This window comes from Pleurodeles waltl, chromosome 2_2, assembly GCF_031143425.1.
Source record: "Pleurodeles waltl isolate 20211129_DDA chromosome 2_2, aPleWal1.hap1.20221129, whole genome shotgun sequence".
Classification (NCBI taxonomy): domain Eukaryota; kingdom Metazoa; phylum Chordata; class Amphibia; order Caudata; family Salamandridae; genus Pleurodeles; species Pleurodeles waltl.
The window spans coordinates 1,160,429,544-1,160,450,229 of NC_090439.1; positions in this window are offsets into that span (position 1 = coordinate 1,160,429,544).

The window sequence follows — 20,686 nt, forward strand, 5'->3', positions numbered from 1 at the left end:
ACAAGTACAACCATTGTCACCAGAAGTACCAAAGCCAGGTACTAATGCGAGCTCACTGAATTACTGACTACTTCCTTACCTTGAGGGGAAACTAAGCAATCCTTGTTACAAGTATTAACATTGTCACTGGAAACACCAGAGCCAGGTATTACTGAGAACTCATTGAATTACCGCATACCTCCTTACTTCCAGGGGTAACTAAGCAATCCTCGTAACAAGTATTACCATTGTCACTGGAACCACCATAGCCAGGTACTACTGCTAGCTCACTGAATTACTGAGTACCTCTTTACTTCCAGGAGTCTCTAACAAATCTCTGAAACAAGTACTGCCATTGTTACTGCAATCCCCAAAGCCAGGTACTGCTGCAAACTCAATGAATTACCAAGTACCTCCTCTTTCCAGGGGTAACAAGGGAATCCTTGTAACAAGTATTATCATTGTCACTGAAACCATCAGAAGCAAGCACTACTGCAAACTCACTGAACTACCAAGTACCTCCTTACTTCGAGGGGTAACTAAGCAATCCTTGTAACAAGTGTTGCCATTGTCACTGGAACCACCGGAGCCAGGTACTACTGCAAGCACACGTGGCACCTGGACTCATCAATAGCAAAGCTCTGGTAAAAGCAAGTTGTATGAATTTCTTGGCATGGGGCGCCCATGAAAACATGCTGGTCCTGGCACACTGGAGATCATTTCTGACATATCGGTTCCCATGCGAAATTTGGACCTAAATGGGGTCACCTTCTGGGGCGCTTCAGGCTTTATTGTCAGTTGATACACCATGAAAGTACTTGAATATTTATTGGGCGCCTTTCCAGAGCAACTGCATGTGAAAAATGTGCTGTGAAGTGCCCGGGAAGCAGTGTTGTCGGAGACTGCACGCATTTCTGACATTGATTCAGCAGTGCGCAATCTTACCCACAAGGTGACATGGAATCTAGGCCAAGGCTTGCATCGGTGTCTGTGAGACTGTCCGGATGGCGCGTTTCTGTGAGATCCACATCTCATTGGAAAAGTAGGAGAAAGGGGATCACCATCCAATGCCAAGGACCGGTCTATGCAAACCACCTTCTACCTGGTCATCAGTCAGGCTTCAGCCCACACTACAGCTCTGGGTGGACACTACTCAAGCGGTGAATGAGGCGCTCCGCGGACAACGGCGGACCCTTCCTCTTACACCTCAGGGTCTCATGGCAACTGTGACCATCACACGCTAGGCCGCTGTATAGGATGACCCCTGCACGCAGGCACAGGATGGCTCCCACAAGATACATCTGCCCACATTGGCCGGGAGGAGAGTGACCAGGCATCAGCTCACGCTTGGCACCAGGCATCATGCCACAAGAGCTGCCTGGATGAGAAGCAGGGATGGGAAGTAGAGATAAGAAGCAGGGAGGATGGCTGGGAAGCAGAGAGGATGGCTGGGAAGCAGGGATGAGAAGTAGGGATGAAATACACCTGAGAGGATGCTATAAGTAGGGATGATTGATGAGAAGCAGGGATGAAGGAATGAGAAGCAGGGATGGGAATTAGAGATAAGAAGCGGGGAGGATGGCTGGGAAGTAGGGATGAGAAGGATGGATGACTTACACCTGAGCCCATTTCAAGGACAGACTCCAATCTCACACCCACAATATGTTGTACTCTGGGACAGAGAGACCCTCCGAGCGCCCCTGTTCCTGTAAAGGGACCGTCTGTCCCAGACAGCTCACCTCCAGGAGGGAACACCGTATTTCATCCCAATGGTATATTATGTTCTTTGATTTGTGCCATCAAAGTGAGTGGTCCATTAGACTGGTGCCTTCCCCTTGTAGGACTCATCTAATTCAGGAGAGATCCCTGGGTGAGGGAAGGACAAGGCCCCGGGTCCGGCCGTGCACACCCTCTGGCCAGATCCTGAATATAGGGTGAGAACAGGGGCACTAACAGGAAGTACTTCCAGTGGGCTGGTTTGACCACAGCAGGCAGCCCCAGACGGATGAGGCGCTATATAAATACTGCTAGGCAGGAGTGCAATGTCCCAATGTCTACAAAATCTGAGTCGCCAGATGTAGTATACAAATGAGTCACAAACTCACTGTTGGGTGGGGAGAACCCACGGCATTTTGATTCAAACTTTACGTACAATGGAAAGAAGCAAACAGCGTCTGCCACGTGGCCACCTGCAGCAGAATTAGGACATGGTTTGCACCAGGGCAAGACTAAAGCAAACGGATTTCACCTCATTGTTGCCTCTTGTCCAGCATGAATGCACTGCACCAAGTGAGATTTGCTTTTTACATATTAACCATGGGCGGAGTCTGAGGCAAAACAGGTGCAAACTCAGGGCCTCATTTACAAGAAACTGACGCATCAGCATTGATGAATCAGATTTCTTGTGCCTGCCGCACATGCCTTTACAACAACAGGGATGCAGTGTATTTACAATACAAAGCTCCATGGCGCAGGTTTTCATGGATGCATCAGAAATTCTGACGCATCTGTTGGTGCTAAAGTGACGCATTGCTGGAGCTGAGTCACAAAACTGACGCTACTCCAGCATTGCTTGAGAACACAGAGAAGAGTCTCATTTTAAAAAGCCTTGCATCAATTTAACGCCTGCCCTGAGAAGGCATTAAAACTTTCATGCAGCGAAGTCATACAGTGACGCAGTGAAAAGTCGTAAATTTCACTGCGTCCGTTCCACGTGGCTTTTTACGTGGGAACACCTACCCTGCAAACATTCTACCTGGTGCAGATAAAATGTGACTCAGGGGGCCATATTTATACTTTTGACGCAAAACTGCGCTAACGCAGTTTTGCGTCAAAAAAATTAGCGCCGGCTAACGCCATTCTGAAGCGCCATGCGGGCGCCGTATTTAATCAATGACGTTAGCCGCCGGCGCTGCCTGGTGTGCGTGGAAAAAAACGACGTACACCAGGCAGCGCCGGCGTAGGGGGATATGGGGCTTGGGCGTCAAGAAATGGGGCAAGTCAGGTTGAGCCAATTTTTTCGCCTCAACCCGATTTGCGCCACTTTTTTTCACTCCCAACCCCCATAGAAATGACTCCTGTCTTAGCAAAGACAGGAGTCATGCCCCCTTGCCCAATGGCCATGCCCAGGGGACTTCTGTCCCCTGGGCATGGTCATTGGGCATAGTGGCATGTAGGGGGGCACAAATCAGGCCCCCCTATGCCACACAAAAAAAACAAAAAAAAACACTTACCTGAACTTAACTTTAATGTCCCTGGGATGGGTCCCTCCAGCCTTGGGTGTCCTCCTGGGGTGGGCAAGGGTGACAGGGGGTGTCCCTGGTGGCATGGGAGGGCACCTCTGGGCTCCTTCAGAGCCCACAGGTCCCTTAACGCCTGCCTTTTGCAGGCGCTAAAAAACGGCGCAAAAGCGGCCGTACGTCATTTTTTTTTACCAGCCCACTCCCGGGCGTGAATTTTGCCTGGGAGTATAAATCCGACGCACATGCCTCGGAGTCGATTTTTTAGACGTGAACGCCTACCTTGCATCTCATTAACGCAATGTCCACGCTAAAAAATGACGCAAACTACATGAACTTTGGCGCTAGACGCATCTAACGCCAAAGTATAAATATGGAGTTAGTTTTGCGTCGAAATTGCGTCAAAAAAAACAACGCAATTCCGGCGCAAACGGAGTATAAATATGCCCCATGGTTTTACAAACTGACGCATTGGGCCCAAGCAGTGTGGAGCACTGACTGCGCCGCCGCTGCGTCACAAATAAAATGACGCAGCGGCGGCTCAAGGGGCTTGTAAATGAGGCCCTCAGAATAATATGTGTAATGTGGCGCGTCAGCGTAACCTGTTGACGTCATTCCGTAATACGAAAGCCACAAAAATGGTGCAAAGTGGGACTTTTTTGCTGTTTTTCACAGATACAACACTTTCCAAAGTTTGTCCCAGAAGGTTTGCGCATACAAGCAGTGAGAGGGCAAAGGTCACAGGGCGTGCTTGTGGTTGAGCTGGGATTTAGCAGTGTAAGGATCAATCTACATAAACTCACACAGACCATTTTATCTTAATTTGGCTTCAAAGTTAAAATCTACATTAAACCATACTGAATTGTTCCGTTCCCTCAGTACTGGAATGACACTCCCGTAAGCCCGGCCAGCTCGCTTCTAGGCGCTGCACCCACAACCACGTGCACTCTTACCTGGCGACGGTGCTCATGTTTCAGGCAGTGGGGGGCCTCTGCTGGACGAGGTCTGTGGATGGGCAAGTGAGGGTGGGCACCTGAAGCAAAGACCGATGGGACAGTCTGGGACTGGAGGAGACAGTCAGGTACCGGTAGAGGCAGTCAGGGCCCGATGGGACGCCCTGGGACTAGAGGAGGAAGTGAGGCACCGGTAGAGGCAATCAGGGACTGGTAGAGACAGTCAGGTACCGGTAGAGGCAGTCAGGGACTGGTAGAGACTGGTAGAGGCAGTCAGGGCCCGATGGCACAGTCAGGGACTGGTAGAGGCAGTCAGGGACTGGTAGAGACTGGTAGAGGCAGTGAGGGCCTGATGGCACAGTCAGGGACTGGTAGAGGCAGTCAGGGCCCGATGGCACAGTCAGGGACTGGAGGAGGCAGTCAGGGCCCGATAGACAAAGAGCTAGGGGCCGTTACAGACAGTCAGGTCCCGTTGAAGACAGCCGGGGAGCAACAGACCACCTGGGACAGTGCTGTCACCGACGGGGCCACCAGGGACCGAGACCACAAAGCTGGCACGGAGGTCTCACTGAGAGAGGCAGGTGTAGGTGGGCACCGAGGGGCCCCTCTTATAGGCCTCTGAGGTGGGCGGGGGCAGGGAGAGAGAGACAGCCAACCAGCAGCAGAGGAACTAGACTGCAGGGGACGCACCTGTGCACAGGTTGATGCCCCCACTCCCCCCCCCCCTCCCTGATCACTGCCCACAGGTGGACAATGCGCTCCTTTCATACTCGGGCTCCCTGGGCCTGTGCCAGGAAAAGCGGTGCCTACAGCATCCCTCGCAGGGAGAGGGGAGACAGAACCGAAGGGATCATGAAACTCTGCAGCAGGTGCACTCACCCACTGACTGCCCTTACACGGGGGACTGACAGCTTCTCTCTGTACAGTATATACACAGGCTCTCTGGGCCTCCGCCAGCAGCAGCGGTGACTGCAGCATCCCTCGGAGGGAGTGGACAGACAGAACCGAAGGGATCATGAAACTCTGCAGCAGGTGCACTCACCCACTGACTGCCCTGACATGGGGGACTGGCAGCTTCTCTCTGTACAGTATATACACAGGCTCTCTGGGCCTGCGCCAGCACCTGCGGTGCCTGCAGCATCCCTCGCAGGGAGAGGGAGGACAGAGCACAAGGGACCATGAAACTCTGCAGCAGGTGCACTCACCCACTGACTGCCCTGAAATAGGGGACTGACAGCTTCTCTCTATGCACTATATCGGCCTCACAGGACTCTTCGCAGTCCAGACTGGCAACTCGGACTGAACTTGGACACTCATAGGGATACAAAGCAAGGGGCGGGTGATGTGTGTAATGATGTAACATGGCTCCGTGCCAGAACACTGGGCATGGAACCAGCTTGTTCTGAGGTTCTGTCATGCAGGGTTCTCGGCATGACAGTTGATATGCTGGCTGTTGGTTGAGGCTGTAATAAATACCTCCTACCACATATCTTCATCTGGTGTGGATTCGCTTTATTACAATGTGCTCAAAGGGTGATGAGGGGATGGGAGTGATGTGTTCACATAGAGGCGGTGCAGAGAATGGGAGTGATGTCCTCGCTGAGAGACGCTATAGAGGGTGGGAGTGATGTCCTCCCTGAGAGGCGCCGCAGAGGGTGGCAGCAATGTGCTCACTGAGGATGCTGTGGAGGGTGAGAGTGATCTGCTCACTGAGGGACGCTGCTGGGGATGGGAGTCATGTGCTCACTGAGAGACACAGTAGAGTGTGGGAGCGATGTGCTCACTGAGAGACACAGTAGAGGGTGGGAGTGATGTGCTCACTGAAAGATGCTGTGGAAGGAAGGGTGATCTGCTCACTGAGAAATGCTGTGGAGGGGGTGATGTGCTCACTGAGAGACGCTGTAGAGAGTGGGAGTGATCTGCTCACGAGAAATGCTGCTAGGGATGGGAGTCATGTGCTCACTAAGAGTCACCTAGACTGTGGGAGCAATGTGCTCACTAAGAGACTCCATAGTGGGTGGGAGTGACTGAGAGACGCTGTGGAGGGTGGGAGTGATGTGCTCACTGATAGACGCTGCGGAGAATGGGAGTGAAGTGCTCACTGAGAGACCCCGTAAAGAGTGGGAGTGATGTGCTCACTGAAAGATGCTGTAAAACAATCGAGTGATGTGCTCACTGAGAGACGAAGTAGAGAGTGCGAGTGATGTGCTCACTAAGAAACCCTGAAGAGGGTGGGAGTGATATGCTCATTCAGAGATGCTGTAGAGGGTGGGAGCGTTTGCTCACTGAGGGAAAATGTGGAGTGTGAGAAGATCTAGTCACCAAGAGATGCTGCGGAATATGGGAGTGATTTACTCACTGAGAGACGTCGTAGAGGGTAGGAGTGATGTGCTGACTGAGAGACGCTGTAGAGGGTGGGAGCCATGTGCTCACTGAGAGATGCGGTGGGAGCATTGTGCTCACTGAGGGATGCTGTGGAGGGTGAGTGATCTGCTCTCTGAGAGACGCTGCTGGGAATGGGAGTGATGTGCTCATAGAGAGACACCGTAGAGGGTGGGAGCGATGTGCTCACTGAGAGACACAGTAGAGGGTGGGAGTGATGTGGTCACTAAGAGGCGCTGTGAATGGTGGGAGTGATGTGCTCACTGAGAGATGCAGTAGAGGGTGGAGTGATGTGCTCACTGAGAGATGCAGTAGAGGGTGGGAGTGATGTGCTCTCTGAGAGACGCTGTAGAGAGTCGGCGTGATGTGCTCACTGAGAGGCGCAGTAGAGGGGGGAATGATTCATTGACTGAGATACGATGCAGAGGGTGGGAGCAATGTGCTCACCGAGAGACGATGTAGAGGGTGGGAGTGATGTGTTCACTGGGAGATGATGTAGAGAGTGGGAGCGATGTGCTCACTGATAGACTCTGTAGAGGACGAAAGAGATGTGCTCACTGAGAGACAATTTGGAGGATAGGTGTGATGTGCTCACTGAGAGACTCCATAGAGGGTGACAGATTTGCCCACTGAGAGACGTTTTGGAGAGTAGCAGTGATGTGCTCACTGAGAGACACTGTAGAGGGTGGGAGTGATGTGCTCACTGAGGGACACTGTTGAGGGTGGGAGTGATGTGCTCCTTGAGAGTCGAAGTGCAAGGTGGGAGTGATGTGCTCCTGGGAGGCTCTGAAGTAAATTGGAGTGATGTGCTTACTAAGAGAGACTGTGGCAAATGGGAGTGATGTGTTCATCGAGTGACACTGTAGAGGGTGGGAGTGATGTTCTCACTAAGAGAAATGGGAGTGAGGTGTTCACCGAGAGATACTGGAGCAGGTATGAGTGATGTGCTCACTATGAGATACTGTAGCGAATGGGGGTGATGTGTTCACTGAGTGACACTGTAGAGGGTAGGAGTGATGTTCTCACTATGATATATGGGAGTGAGGTGTTCACTGAGAGACACCGGAGTGGGTATGAGTGATGTGCTCACTATGAGATACTGTGGCGAATGGGAGTGATGTGTTCACTGAGAGACACTGCAAAAAATGTGAGTTATGTGTTCACTGAGAGACGCCGTAGAGGGTGGGAGTAAAGTGCTCACTGAGAGACACTGTGGAGGGTAGAAGTGATGTGCTGAAAGCCAGACTCTGCAGAGTGTGGGAGAGATGTGCTCAGTTAGGGAGAGGCTGTGGATGGTGGGAGTGATGTGCTCACTGGGAGACACTGTTGCAGACAGGAGTGATGTGCTCCCTGAGAGACACTGTAAAGGGTGGTAGTGATGTGCTCAGTGAGAGATACTGTGGAGGGTGGGAGTGATGTGATCACTGAGAGACGCTGTAGAGGGTGAGAGTGATGTGCTCACTGATAGGCGCAGCAGAGGGTAGCAACAATGTGCTCACTGAGGGATGCTATGGAGGGTGAGAGTGATCTGCTCACTGAGAGACGCTGCTGGGGATGGGAGTGATGTGCTCACTGAGAGACACCGTAGAGTGTGGCAGCGATGTGCTCACTGAGAGACACAATAGAGGGTGGGAGTGATGTGCTCACTGAAAGATGCTGTGGAAGGAGGGGTGATCTGCTCACTGAGAGGTGCTGTGGAGGGGGTGATGTGCTCACTGAGAGACGCTGTAGAGGGTGGGAGCCATGTGCTCACTGAGAGGCACTGTTGAGGGTAGGAGTTATGTGCTCACTGAGAGACGCTGTAGAGAGAGTGATCTGCTCACTGAGAAACGCTGCTGGGGATGGGAGTGATGTGCTCATTGAGAGACACCGTAAAGTGTGGGAGCGATGTGCTCACTGAGAGACCCCATAGTGGGTGGGAGTGATGTGCTCACTGAGAGACCCCATAGAGGGAGGGACTGATCTGCTCACTGAGAGACCCTATAGAAGGTGGGAGTGATGTGCCTACTAAGAAACTCCGTAGATGGTGGGAGTGATGTGCTCACTGAGAGACCCCCCTAGAGGGTGAGAGTGATGTGCCCACTAAGAAACTCCGTAAAGGGTGGGAGTGATGTGCTCACTGAGAGATGCTGTGGAGGGGGGAGTGATGCGCTCACTAAGAGATGCTGTGGAGGATGGGAATTAAGTGCTCACTGAGAGACACTGTAGAGGGTGGGAGTGAAGAGCTCACTAAGAGACACTGTACAGAGTGGGAGTGATGTTCTCACTGAGAGATGCTATGGAGGGCGGTATTGATGTACTCGCTGAGAGATGCTGTGGAGGGTGGGAATGATGTTTTCGCTGATAAGCACTCTAGTGAGTGGAAGCGATGTACTCACTGGAGAGATGTGATAGAGTATGGAGTGATGGGCTCACTGAAAGACTGAGAGACGCCGTGGAGGGTGGGAGTGATGTGCTCACTGATAGACACTGCAGAGAATGGGAGTGAAGTGCTCACTGAGAAACCCCGTAGAGAGTGGGAGTGATGTGCCCACTAAGAAACCTTCTAGAGGGTGAAAGTGATGTGCTCACTGAGAGACGCTGTTTGGTGTGGAAGTGGTGTGCTCTCTTAGAGTCCCCGTAGAGAGTGCAAGTGATGTGCTCACTAAGAAACCCTGAAGAGGGTGGGAGTGATATGCTCACTCAGAGACGCCGTAGAGGGTGGGAGCGGTGTGCTCACTGAGGGAAAATGTGGAGGGTGAGAAGATCTAGTCACCGAGAGATGGTGCGGAATTACTCACTGAGAGACGTTGTAGAGGGTAAGAGCGATGTGCTCACTGAGAGACGCTGTAGAGGGTGGGAGCCATGTGCTCACTGAGAGACGCCGCAGAGGGTGGGAGCATTGTGCTCACTGAGGGATGCTGTGGAGGGTGAGTGATGTGCTCTCTGAGAGACACTGCTGGGGATGGGAGTGATGAGCTCATTGAGAGACACCGCAGAGGGTGGGAGCGATGTGCTCACTGAGAGACACAATAGAGGGTGGGAGTGATGTGATCACTAAGAGACAAAGTGTAGGGAAGGAGTGATGTGGTCACTAAGAGACGCTGTGAGTGGTAGGAGTGATGTGCTCATTGAGAGATGCAGTAGAGGGGGGAGTGATGTGCTCATTGAGAGATGCTGTGGAGGGGAGTGATGTGATCACTAAGAGATGCTGTGGAGGATGGGAATTAAGTGCTCACTGGAGACACTGTAGAGGGTGGGAGTGAAGTGCTCACTAAGAGACACTGTAGAGAGTGGGAGTGATGTGCTCACTGAGAGTTGCAATGGAGGGTGGGAGTGATGTACTCACTGAGAGATGCTGTGGAGGGTGGGAATGATGTGTTCGCTGATAAGCGCTCTAGTGAGTGGAAGCGATGTACTCACTGGAGAGATGCGATAGAGTATGGAGTGATGGGCTCACTGAAAGACTGAGAGACGCTGTAGAGGGTGGGAGTGATGTGCTCACTGATAGACGCTGGAGAGAATGGGAGTGAAGTGCTCACTGAGAGACTCCGTAGAGAGTGGGAGTGATGTGCCCACTAAGAAACCTTCTAGAGGGTGGAAGTGATGTGCTCACCTAGAGACACTGTAGGGTGTGGAAGTGATGTGCTCACTTAGAGACGCTGTAGAGAGTGGGAGTGATGTGCTCACTGAAAGACGCTGTAGAGCAATGGAGTGATGTGCTCACTGAGAGACGATGTAGAGAGTGCGAGTGATCTGCTCACTAAGAAACCCTGAAGAGGGTGGGAGTGATATGCTCACTCCGAGATGCTGTAGAGGGTGGGAACGATGTGCTCACTGAGGGAAAATGTGGAGTGTGAGAAGATCTAGTCACCGGGAGATGCTGCGGAATATGGGTGTGATTTACTCACTGAGAGACGTCGTAGAGTGTGAGAGTGATGTGCTCACTGAGAGACACGGTAGAGGGTGGGAGCCATGTGCTCACTGAGAGACGCCGCAGAGGGTGGGAGCATTGTGCTCACTGAGGGATGCTGTGGAGGGGGAGTGGTCTGCTCTCTGAGATACGCTGCTGGGGATGGGAGTGATGTGCTCATTGAGAGACACCGTAGAGGGTGGGAGCGATGTGATCACTGAGAGACACAGTAGAGGGTGGGAGTGATGTGATCACTAAGTGACAAAGTATAGGGTGGGAGTGATGTGGTCACTAAGAGACGCTGTGAATGGTGGGAGTGATGTGCTCACTGGGAGATGCAGTAGAGGGTGGAGATGCATTAGAGGGTGGGAGTGATGTGCTCTCTGAGAGACGCTGTAGAGAGTCAGAGCGATGTGCTCACTGAGAGACACCGTGGGGGGGGCTGATACGTTGACTGAGAGACACTGTAGAAGGTGGGAGCGATGTGCTCAATGAGTGACACTGTAGAGGGTGGTAGTGATGTTCTCACTAAGAGACATGGGAGTGAGGTGTTCACCGAGAGACACTGGAGCGGGTATGAGTGATGTGCTCACTATGAGATACTGTGGCGAATGGGAGTGATGTGTTCACTGAGAGACACTGCAGAAAATGTGAGTTATGTGTTCACTGAGAGACGCCGTAGAGGGTGGGAGTGAAGTTCTCACTGAGAGACACTGTGGAGGGTAGAAGTGATGTGCTGAAAGCGAGACTCTGCAGAGTGTGGCAGAGATGTGCTCAGTTAGATAGAAGCTGTGGATGGTGGGGTTGATATGCTCATTGGGAGACGCTGTTGCGGACGGGAGTGATGTGCTCCCTGAGAGACACGGTAAAGGGTGAGGTGAGAGTGATTTGCTCAGTGGCGATACTGTGGAGGGTGGGAGTGATGTGATCACTGGGAGATACTTTAGCGAATGGGCGTGATGTGCTTACTAAGAGACACTGCAGAGGGTGGCAGTGATGTGGTCACTGAGAGGCACTGCAGAGGGTAGGAGTGATGTGCTCACTGAGAGGCGCTGTAGTGGGTGGCATGTGCTCACTGAGAGATGTTGTAGAGGGTGGGAGTGATGTGGGCACTGAGGGGCGCTGTTGAGGGTGGGAATGATGTGCTCACTGAGAGATGATGCAGAGTGTAGAAGTGATGTGCTCACGGAGAGACGCCATAGAGGGTGGGAGTGGTGTGCTCACTGAGAGATACTATGACGAATGGAGTGATGTGTTCACTGAGAGAGATGGCAGAGGATGTGAGTGATGTGCTCACTGAGAGATGCCATAGAGGGTGGGAGTGATGTGCTCACTGAGAGACACTGTGGAGGGTGAGAGTGAAGTGATACACTGGGAGACACGGTAGCAAATGGGACTGATGTGCTCACTAAGAGACACTGCTGCGAATGGGAGAGATGTGTTCACTGAGAGACCCTGTAGAGGGTGGGAGTGATGTGCTCACTGAAAGACACTGCAGAGGGTAGAAGTGAAGTACTCACTGAGAGATGCTGCAGAGGGTGGGACTGATGTGCTCACTGAGAGGCGATGTAGAGGGTGGGAGGCGTGTGCTCACTGAGAGACGCTGTAGAGGGTTGGAGTAATGTGCTCACTGAGAGATACTGTAAAGGGTGGGAGTGATGTGCTCACTGAGAGGCGCTGTAGAGTGTAGAAGTGATGTGGTCACTGAGGGACGCTGTAGAGGGAGGGAGAGATATGCTCACTGAGAGATATTTTGGAGGTTGGGAGTGATGTGTTCACTGAGAGACGCTGTGGAGGTTGGGAGTGATGTGCTTACTGAGAGGCGCTGTAGAGGGTGGGAGTGATGTGGTCACTGAGAGGCGCTGTGGAGTGTGGGAGTGATGTGGTCACTGAGGGACGCTGTAGAGTGTGGGAGTGATGTGCTCACTGAGAGATGTTTTGGAGAGTGGGTGCGATGAGCTCACTGAGAGGCGCTGTGGGGGGTGGGAGTGATGTGCTCACTGAGGGGCGCTGTAGAGGGTGATGTGCTCCCTGAGGGATGTTTTGTAGGGTGGGAGTGATGTGCTCACTGAGAGGCGTTGTAGAGGGTTGTAGTGATGTTGTCACTAAGGGACACTGTAGAGGGTGGGAGTGATGTGCTCATTGAGAGATGTTGAGGAGGGTGGGAGTGATGTGCTAACTGAGAGCCAGCGCATAGTATGACAAGCAGTTCAGAGCTTGGCAGATGCGAGGGGTGTGTGCCCCAGGACCAGTGTAGAGAACGGAGACAGGTTCCTGGGATGTGCTCACTGGAGCCAAAGCTAGAGAGACTGGATTGCTGGAGAGCCAGTGTTCGGGCTGTGATTGATGAGCTCACTGAGGGTGCTGCATTAGATGGGAGTCTAGAATTAATGGTCACTGGGACCTAGCACAGTGAGGTGATACGAGTTCCTCACTGAGAAGTAGTGTAGAGTACAGAGGATGAGAGTGATGTGTTCTTTCTGAGCTAATATGGAGGATGGCAGGAGTATGCTCTCTGAGAGCCAAAGCGTATGGGACAAGGATGATGTGCTCATCGGGACTCGGCACAGAGGATGGCAGTGACAGGCTCCTGGGAGTCAGTGCTGAGCATTGAGGATTGGAATTAAGTGCTTCCTGGTGCGAGTGATCTGCTGACTAATGGTCACTGAAGGGGATTGGTGCGGAAAATACTTGGAAGATGTTCTCACTGGTACCTAGTCCAGAGAATGGAAGGGATGATCTCCTTTAGTCTCTCTTCAGAGGATTAAAGGTATGTGCTCACTGTGAAGTAGTGCAGAGTACAGAAGATGAGAGGGACCCAACTGGAAGGATTAAAGGTGAATGCTCACTAAGAGGTAGTGCAGAGTACAGTAGATGAGAGTGACCCACTTCAGAGGATTGAAGGTATGTGGTCACTGAGAGGTAGTGCAGAGTGCAGAAGATGAGTGACCTATGTGAGAGGATTAAAGGGATGTGCTCACTGAGGGGTAGTGCAGAGTACAGTAGATGAGAGTGAACCATGTCAGAGGATTAAAGGTATGTGCTCACTGAAAGTTAGTGCAGAGTGCAGAAGATGAGTGACCCAGATTAGAGGATTAAAGGTATGTGCTCACTGAGAAGTAGTGCAGAAGAGGAGTGACCCAGCTGGGAGTATTAAAGGTATGTGCTCACCAAGAAGTAGTGCAGGGTGTAGAAGATGAGAGTGACCCAGGTGCGAGGATTAAAGGTAGGTGCTCACTGAGTTGTAGTGCAGCGTATGGAAGATGAGAGTGACCCAGGTGAGATGATTAAAGGGATGTGCTCACTGAGAGGTAGTGCAGAGTACAGAAGATGAGAGTGTCCCAGTTCAGAGGATTAAAGGTGTATGCTCACTGAGAGGTAGTGCAGAGTGCAGAAAATGAGAGTAACCCAGTTCAGAGGATTAAAGGTGTGTGCTCACTGAGAAGTAGTGCAGAGTGCAGAAGATGAGAGTGACCCAGGTGAGAGGATTAAAGGTATGTGCTCACTGAGAGTTAGTGCAGAAGAGGAGTGACCCAGCTGGGAGGATTAAAGGTATGTGCTCACCAAGAAGTCGTGCAGAGTGTAGAAGATGAGAGTGACCCAGGTGCGAGGATTAAAGTTATGTTGTCACTGAGGGATAGTGCAGCGTATGTAAGATGAGAGTGACCCAGGTGAGAGGATTAGAGGGATATGCTCACTGAGAGGTAGTGCAGAGTACGGAAGATGAGAGTGACCCAGTTCAGAGGATTAAAGGTGTGTGCTCACTGAGGGGTAGTGCAGGGTGCAGAAGATGAGAGTAACCCAGTTCAGAGAATTAAAGGTGTGTGCTCACTGAGAGGTAGTGCACAGTGCAGAAGATGAGAGTGATCCAGGTGAGAGGATTAAAGGGGTGTGCTCACTGAGAGGTAGTGCAGAGTACGGAAGATGAGAGTGACCCAGTTCAGGGGATTAAAGGTGTGTGCTCACTGAGGGGTAGTGCAGGGTGCAGAAGATGAGAGTAACCCAGTTCAGAGAATTAAAGGTGTGTGCTCACTGAGAAGTAGTGCAGAGTGCAGAAGATGGGAGTGATCCAGGTGAGAGGATTAAAGGGGTGTGCTCACTGAGAGGTAGTGCAGAGTACGGAAGATGAGAGTGACCCAGGTGAGAAGATTAAAGGGATGTGCTCACTGAGAGGTAGTGTAGAGTGTAGAAGATGAGAGTGACCCAGGTGTGAGGATTAAAGGCATGTGCTCACTGAGAGGTAGTGCAGAGTGCAGAAGATGAGAGTAACCCAGTTCAGAGGATTAAAGCTGTGTGCTCCCTGAGAAGTAGTGCACAGTGCAGAGTGCAGAAGATGAGAGTGACCCAGGTGAGAGGATTAAAGGCATGTGCTCACTGAGAGGTAGTGCAGAGTACGGAAGATGAGAGTGACCCAGGTGAGAGGATTAAAGGGATATGCTCACTGAGAGGTAGTGCAGAGTACGGAAGATGAGAGTGACCCAGGTGAGAGGATTAAAGGGATGTGCTCACTGAGAGACAGTGCAGAGTAGGGAAGTTGGGAGTGACCCAGGGGAGAGGATTAAAGGGATGTGCTCACTGAGCAGTAGTGCAGAGCACGGAAGATGAGAGTAACCCAGTTCAGAGGATTAAAGGTGTGTGCTCACTGAGAGATAGTGCAGAGTGGAGAAGATGAGAGTAACTCAGTTCAGAGGATTAAATGTGTGTGCTCACTGAGCGGTAGTGCAGAGTGCAGAAGATGAGAGTAACACAGTTCATAGGATTAAAGGTGTGTGCTCACTGAGAGGTAGTGCAGAGTGCAGAAGATGAGTGACCCAGGTGAGAGGATTAAAGGGGCGTGCTCACTGAGGGGTAGTGCAGAGTGCAGAACATGAGAGTGACCTAGTTCAGAGGATTAGAGGGATGTGCTCACTGAGGGGTAGTGCACAGTGCAGGAGATGAGAGTGACTCAGTGAGAGGATTAAAGGTGTGTGCTCACTGAGAAGTATTGCAGAGTGCAGAAGATGAGAGTGACCCAGTTCATAGGATTAAAGGTATGTGCTCACTGAGAGGTGGTGCAGAGTACGGAAGATGAGAGTGACCCAGTGAGAGGATTAAAGGTATGTGCTCACTGAAAGGTAGTGCAGAGTGCAGAAGATGAGTGACCCAGGTGAGAGCATTAAAGGGAGGTACTCACTGAGAAGCAGGGATGAGGGGTGGGTGGGAGGGGGAGGAATGGGGACAAGAGGACAATAAATAATAACAAAAAATGAGTAATAGTAATAAAAAAATAAAACATACCTTTCCTGATGACGACAACAGCAGCTTTGCGCTCCTCTTCTGATGGTGTCCCAGCATAGGCTCCCCATGCAATCCTGGTGCTGCTTTCATGCTATGTCTAGCATGAGAGCAGTGCCAGGATTGGTCTGAGTTGCTTGATCTGCCGCTCAGTCACTGCATTGGAGTCTGTGCAATGTCTCCAACCCTGCTGTGTGACACAGCCGGGTTGCTGAAACCTAAATGCGCATGTGTGCTCGACTGGCCTAAGATGGCCGGCCAAACTAACATGCACACTTAGGTGCACTCTCTCCTCCTTCCCCCTCCCCGTCCCATAGCCCAGTCCCAGCCCTCCCTTCACACGCTGGCTAGCCAGCAGATCAAAAATAAAAGAAAATATCATTTAATTTCTCAGCTGCTGGCTCTTAGCCAGACACTTTGTGTGGCTTTGAATGGTCTCACAGATGTGGAGTAAGGCAAGGCAGCGCAAGAGGTGATCTGTGCCAGGGAGGCGTTCCATGAGCGTTGTAGTGGGTATTCCCACACAACACCCATGGACTTTGATGCTGCCCCAGATTTACAAGGCCTTGTAAACCTCGGGATGCGCCAAAACATTATGCTTCTCCCGGGGAGGCACAATGAGGAGAAATATCTTTATTTCTCCTTGTTTTTCCCTCTTTGTACATGTGCTGCATTCTGCAGCACACATAAAAGAGGAAAATGCCACCCAGGATTGTTTTTTGTGCAGGAAGGTCCGCCCCACAACGCAGACACCCTGTCACCAGGTTGCAAGGGTGCCTACGTTGGCACTAGGCTTCCAAAATGATGCCAGAGCAGCGAGAAAGGACAGGAGTGCCCTCTATGCCATAGATAGAGTGCATTCCTGCCCTTCCAAGGTGACAAAGGGCAATGCAGCACGGTGACCTGCTGTGCTGCCCTCTGCCAAAAGCCAATGAATATGGGACTTAGGTTGGTTCACTGCTTTGTGGTACGAACTAGTAAATTAGCCACCAAGCGCGTTATCTAATAACATTTCGCTCAAAGCGACACAACATTTATTTGCCACTACAAAGACCCGCAGATGCAGCACAACATTGAGCAGCACCACACTTGTGGCTCTGTGACCCTCAGTAAATCTGGGCCTAACTTTTAAAACTCCCCGGGCTAACAGGGCAAACTGTGGAGCAAATGTGAAATGGTGAGGTGCACAGTATGATCAGACAACACTCTGAGAATGTTTGAAACTTTTACCTAAGATTGTGAACAGGCTGAAGCATTGTCTAAAGGGGTCATCAGAGGAAAACATACGGGGGCTCCTGGTTAGTGGGAAACCCTATGATTAGTAAGGCAAATCCTAGATCTGGAATCCATCATATTGCTCTCATGGAGGAAATTCCTCCAGTGGATCATGTCCCTCCAGGTTAAGCACTTCCTCCAGAAATTGGATGATTTTGCATTGTGGTTCGTGATTGTGTGACCACACTGTGTATTACAATTAGAAATCCGTTTATGACCGGTAGGTTTAGTTCGTTAAACCCTTTAGCTCAACCCTGGGTAGATGTGGCTCTGAGCAGCAAGGCCCACATACAAGAACAAGTGTTAAGCATTTAACCAGCACCAAAACAACTCCAGAAGAAAGAAACAAGACACTTCAGAAATCTTACACCAATTTATATAAATAGATTCAATTTGTATATATTTTTAGACACCAAAATAAAAAGATCCACCAGAGGGTTCTTGTGATTCAGAATTTACAAGGTTTAGTAAATCAACACTTTTTACTTAATGGTGAACAAGTGTTGGCAAGTTCAACAAATTTGACAGATACTTTTTCAAGAAAGTCTTTGGTAAGTATCAATGTGGTTACTCAGAGTTACTTTAGGTGACCAACTGCAGCAGTGAGACAGTCAGGGGGACCAGCAAGGTGAATAGTAACAGTTATTTCTCCAAGCAAAACAATCTTCAGTTCAGTTCCAGTGTCAGTGGCTCCTTGCCATCGACTTCTATAGAGTGGTGCTGAGGCAAGGGATACAGGATGCTGAAGAGGTGTTGAGTGTACACTAGCACATCCAAGAGCTTCATTACAGTGAGATGCTATTGCTTGCAACATTCAAACTTATTTGGGTATATTCATTACATCCTTGAATATCAAGTTTGCAATAACCAATGCTTATTTAATGTCTCATTTATTATAACAAATTATTGTTGTGTATGCACATTGTATTCCACCTGCTCCAACTAACTGCCAAAACACGTGCTCTTCACAATATGATCTGTATTGCACATGTGCCACAATCAGGAGGAGAATTGTTCATTTCCTTAACAAGCAATCAACTGCCAAAAGGCACATGTGTACATTTGACTATTTTAAGATGATTGTGAGTCTGAAGCCTTGCTTGGCTTTGTATCTATTGCTCTGCTCACCTGTTTCCACTCAAGTCAAATTCCTTGTCCTCCAGTCTGCTTCCTGTTCAGTTCCAGTGCAAGTCAAGTTCCTTGTTCTCCAGCCTGCCTCCAGTCGAGTTCCAGTGTTCCTTGTTCTGTGACCAGCTTCCAGTCGAGTTCCAGCATTTCTCGTCCTCCGGTAGGCTTCCTGCGGAATCCTGGCTTAACTCTTCCATCTTCTGCTGACGATCCCATATTTCCATAAAAGAGAGAAAGCAGGAAATATGAAAAAAACGAGTTTGGGTTCTTCTGAAATTTTCAACAAGTAACTTACTTTCAAGGTAAAGAAAGATTAATCACTTGAATGAAACAAAACAGAGCTCTGTCTTTTTAAATAATTTATGACAATAAGAACTAGTGTGATTTATCATTAGGGTGTGAATCCAAGATACCACTAAACAGACATTAAGGAAAGACATATTTTCTGTAACAAGCGCTCCCCTGGGAATTAGGATTGGTAATAGAGCAAGTTAATCAAAACTATTATTGGCAAGAGATTACGCTCGAAAACACAATGAAGCCCTTTAGTCAAGTTGATTGTTTTTTTGTTTGGACATTGCTTCAGAGACTCTGAAAGTATTGTAAAAAGAGGAAGAGACTTGTTAAAGCTTATAGAAACGTATGCACAATCTGTCAACAATAACTGACATTATGCAATGTACAATAGTTTATGCAAGTTCAGTGTATTAAGAAAGTCATTATTTTGCAGCCCAGAATCCTAAAAACTAAGAACCCAGTAGTTTGAGAAATCACAAGTCCTGATGCCCAACACGACACATAGTCCAGGGTCCAGCAGTCCGATTCTGCAGTCCACAAAGCAGAAGCTGGTATTTTCTTTTTTCCCTTCCCAAACCCCCCTTCCCTTTGAGGACTTGCGAGAAGGCAATACACTCTTTATTGCGGTCACATTAGTCCTCACCGGGATTGGGGAATTGTCATTGCTCCCATCAGAACGCATGGAATTCCGGTGACTGGCTCACACAGAACAAGAGATTCAAGGATGCTGAAGATTCTGTGCAGTCGACAGGGGTCTTCCTGCGGCTACACCTTGGCCCACGGGCTTGGTGAGGTGATCTTGGCCACAGGGGTGAACGTCCCTCGAAGTCCTCTTGAGCTTGGCAGAAGTCCAGTTGCCACCGGGCTACCAGTCACCTGGTACAGCGGTTTTCTTCTATTGGCGGTAACTTGCCTTCTGGCCGATCTAGCTGCGCTCTGACTGTTGGAAGCTGGCCCAGTGTGGGGTGGACACCTAAGGTATTACACCTTATACTGGGTCAGGCAACCCTGATTAGATACTGTTACAGTGTCTAGACAGCCAGGGCTCTCTAGGGTAGCTGTGGTGAGCAACCAAAACTTATCTAGAAGGCATGTGAAGCCCTTTCAATACCACAGTAGTCACACAGTAACTTATAACACATGAAAGGAACCACACAGTGTTGCAAAAATAAAGATACTTTATTATAGGCACACTAAATTAGACTACCATTGGTATACCTCCATCCGGGGATATGAACACACAAAATATACACTAATAGGTGTTCAGGAAAAGCATAAATTAGCAAGGGCTCTACAGGGGGTTCAAACCATATAGTACAAAAATGGAATGTGAGAGGGGGTACCCCACCAGAGTGTATGGAGTAATTAGCCGAGGGCTAGGTAAGAGTGGAACCCCAATAGTTAAGTACCTAGAAGATCCCCAGAGGCAGCGGTGCAGAGAGATAAGTTACTTGGTCGCCCATAGGCTAACATAGGGGGTGTGGTGATTGGAGAAATGGAGAACCGGGACCAGACCGGTGGAACCCAAGCGTGGATTCCAGGTGAAGAGGACTTGCAAAAGAAGGGGACAGAGTCCAGTCCATGCAGGAGTGTCCAGGTGGGGCAGGAGGCAATGCCTATCCTTCTGTAGCTGAAGATCCAGGTCATCGGTGATAGATGAAGTCCAGCTACGGGGTCCAGGAGCTGTAGAGAAGTTCCTGAATTCCCCTATGAGCTGTCCCTCGCCAGTCGCCAGATAGCAGATGGGTCTGTGGTCAGGAGAACCACCAATAAGCCCAGGCAAATGCAAGAGAGCTGTTGGAGGTTTTGCAGAGCTGTGGAGGACACGCAAGGTCCTGGGGACTCGACCCTATGTAGGGAGTCCAGGCTGACCCTCAGGATGCAGGAAAGCCAGAAGAAGCATTTGGAGCCCCCACAGGCAACCCACTGGCAGCAGGCACATTAAGGCGCAGTGAGGCCCAGTCAGCACATCTGAAGAGTAGTCTCATGTCGCTGGAGCTGCAGAGAGGAGACTGTCCTTGCAGCGGTGGAGTGCTGGGGGCAGGGCCACTTGGAACCTCAAGATCCCTCGGAGGAGGAGTCAACTAGTCTTGGTTGTCACGGTGCACAGGGGTTCTGTCCCAGTGGCAGAGACAAGGGCTCACCGTCTCACAGTTTGTACAGCAGCCAGAGAGGACCCAGGGGATCCCTCAGAACCACCACCTGCATTGGAGAATCTTCACAGATCCGATGGAAAGAAGATGTCACCAGCCGGATATCGTTGCCTT